General features: G+C 36.1%; 1 pseudogene; it reads right to left on the minus strand.

Moving 5' to 3' along the window:
- Window positions 1–1,888: 1,888 nt before the first annotated feature.
- Window positions 1,889–1,986, minus strand: LOC111815594 (annotated as a pseudogene).
- Between the last annotated feature and the right edge of the window lie 1,494 nt (window positions 1,987–3,480).

A 3,480-nucleotide genomic window follows, 5' to 3' on the forward strand; every position in this document is an offset into this window, starting at 1 on the left:
TAGGATCACAAGTCCGCATCTTGTACAGCAATTAACCACTAAGAAGAATATATGCAGTGTATTATTTGTTGAAAAAAAAAAATTCATACAAACATCTGTGGAAAGGTAGCTGCCAGGGCCTGGGGCTGGTAGCAAGTGGCATCGAGTGATCATTGGTAGAAGTCATCACATAAGATGAGTAAGGACTGGAGATTTAGAGCTTGGTGACCATGGCCAACCAGATGCTATTGTGCACTTGGAACATTTTCAGAGGGTAATTTTGATCTGTTCTTAGCATAAACAGAACAGAGCGCATGAAGTGATGAATATATTAATTAACGAGTATAGTAATAATTTTATAAAGTGGATATATCAAAACATCACTTTGTATCCCCTAAATATCCATAATTTTATTGTCAAACTGTATCAATAAAGCTAAAATATCCAAAAAAAATAATAAAAATAAAAAATAAAAAAATAAAATAAAATAAACTGCATGAAAGACTTCACACTGGCGAGAAACCCTATGTATGTAAACAGTGTGGGAAGGCTTTTATCACAAATCATCGTTTGAGAGCACATGAAAGAGTTCATACTGGGAAGAAACCCTTTTTATGTAAGCAGTGTGGGAAAGCTTTCTTTACTCACAGCGCATGTAAAATACATGGAAGAATTCATACTGGGGAGCAACCCTATGCATGTAAGCAATGTGGTAAAGCTTTCAGCAGAAGCACTCATTGTCGAACACATGAAAGAATTCACACTGGGGAGAAACCTTATGTATGTCAACATTGTGGGAAAGCTTTCACCACACAAGGATATTGTAAAATACATGAAAGACTTCATATGGAGGGGAAACCATATGTATGTAAGCAGTGTGGAAAAGCTTTTAGCACACACAGTTCTTGTCACAGACATGAAAAGATTCACACTGGAAACACTGTGTGTAAGCAATGTGGAAAAGCTTTTAGCACAAACCACCATTTGTGAACACATGAAAGGATTCATATTGGGAAGAAATCATTTGTATGCAAGTGAGGGCAAATTTTCGGCAAGCACAGTGAGTGTAAAATACACAAGAGCATTCACACCGGGGATTATAATAGATATGGTCTGCACATTATGATTATCAAATGTATGAAAGAACTTACTAGGCAGAAATCCTGTGTAGAGGAGTAATGTGGGAAAGGTGCTGGTCCAAACACATTGTAAAATACATGAAAGAAGCCTTGCTAGAGAAGAACTATACATTTAAGCTGATTTTGCAAATCCTGTGAAAATTTTTCATGTAGTGGAGACCTGAAGAAAGTGCAAAATGTTTGATATTAATAAAGTGGAACTATCATGAAGTGTATGTTTGCTGTGGTTTTCACTAAATCACTCATATATATCTAATTATGTGTTTGCAGGGTTTAGTATGAAAATACTGTTTACATAATTTTGTATTTTTATTGTCTCTTCTCAGTCCATAGTCTTAAATGTGGTGAATTGAAAAAAATGTAGGTTTTACTTTCAAGTATAGTTAGTTTTTGCATGCTTAATGTTTTCCCTTTAAAATTGGGAGATACAGGGGGACCTGCCCCTTAGCTCAGTTCTTTAAGTGGCTGCTTCAACAAAGCAGTCAGGCTCAGGTTGCTGTAGTTCGATCCCCATAACTGAAGCCAGCCAAACCAGCCCTGAAGGCATTCTGAGAAAAAAAAAATTGGGAGATATAGACCACTAAAAAGCTTACTTTTTTTGTAAATTGTTGGGATTTTGCCTCACTATATATTTTTAATTTTTGGTCCATCTACTCTGTCTTGTGTGTAATAAATGATGTTTGTGAAGTTGATGCCACATTTTACATTGAGATATATGTCTTTTAGAGGCTTGTGAATATGTTTTTGACAAAGTTGAGTTCACAGAATTTATAGATTACCAAATGTTTTTCATGTTGTGACAAAATACTTGCTTGTATTATAAGAACAGATACTACACTTAATCTTAGCCAAAAGGCTGAGAATTGATCCCTGCTTGTATCTTAATATTACTATATATTATATTGTTTCCTGTATGTTGCATGTTTTTCTGTTTTACTGAATCCAATACAACTTACATGTTTGGGTTTTTTTACCATCCGAATTTTAGTTTTCATGTTTCTGTTGCAATGGCCTTTAACTTAGTGTTCATTTTTGCACCATATGAGTAAAAAAATAAAATTTGAAAAAAAATAAAAATAAAAATAAAAAAATAAAAAATAGGAATAAATAAGATCAAGCAGACAAACAGTTACATATTTTTACATGGAAATTTAGAAATCTAACTGTATACAGCATTGTAGCAGGACAATCCTATGACATTTTTTTCTTGTCTCTTGTTTTCATTTATTACCCTTTTTTTAAACAAATATTTACTTGAGAGACAGTGTGGCAATAATTGGTATGACACGACAAGCAGTATGTGTTTAGAAGACCAGAATGACAGGCATTCCAAGCATGACCCTTCTATTACATATTGCTCTTTTCAGTGCAGTTGCTTAGTTCACAAGTATCAGCATATATAGTTAGTCAGGGTGAGAATCCTACCAATTAACTGCTAGTTTCAAAAACCTGATTAAGATTCTCAGGATGATTCACAGCTACAATATTTAAATGACAGTGCAATAACCCTTGTCTGACAAAACTAAACAAAAAACGGTGATGCAAATGAAGGACTATTTTGTGTCTGTATATTTAAAACAGGACCCATATCTTGTACTATGAATAACTACTAAAAAGGCAACAATATGCAATGTATTCATTATTGAAACTGTCTTACTATTCAATTTTGAAACTGTCTCATTGTTATTTGTTTCTTAATAAAAATATTAAAAAATTGAGGTTGTTACTCAGCAGTCGTTTTCTCCTTATATGATATGAGGACTCCGAATTTTTATCTGAGCATATGTCTGCCTAACATAAAAATGGCATTAGGCAGACTCTTTTACAACTCAGGGAAGATGACATGCATTTATATCTTCGTTTCCTTTTTCCTACTGACAGGAATGTTGCTGCTGTGAGTGGTGCGCCGGCACCTGTGTTATGTCAGGAGGTGAACAGGAAACAAAGCCTATAAAGGATAGCGAAATATGATAGACTTTTTCTGCCCTAAATTGCTTACTTCTGCCTTCTTATTCTGTTCCTAGTGTCTGTAATCCCTGCTGGATGTCAGTAGGGAGCCCAGTGTTGGACAAACTGCACACACCTGCCTGTCCCCAAATTGCCTGAGGGAGCTGGATCTGAAGACAGAGACAGAAGCCTTTATTGGGCCATGCCCAAGACTTACAATGAGGAGGTAAAGAAGGGCATTATGTATTTATTAGGGAACTGTTATAGGAAGTGATAAATTGAAAGTAGATATGTTTCAAATACCAGCACAATCAACTCCATTAAAAAAGAAATACTGCGCCGTGTCAGGCGGAGGCGCGGGCCGGGCGCGCCGGGCGGGGACTCGTCGGCGGCCGCTCGCTGCGGGGACGCCCGG

This window comes from Octodon degus, unplaced genomic scaffold, assembly GCF_000260255.1.
Source record: "Octodon degus isolate 3935 unplaced genomic scaffold, OctDeg1.0 scaffold00018, whole genome shotgun sequence".
NCBI lineage: Eukaryota > Metazoa > Chordata > Mammalia > Rodentia > Octodontidae > Octodon > Octodon degus.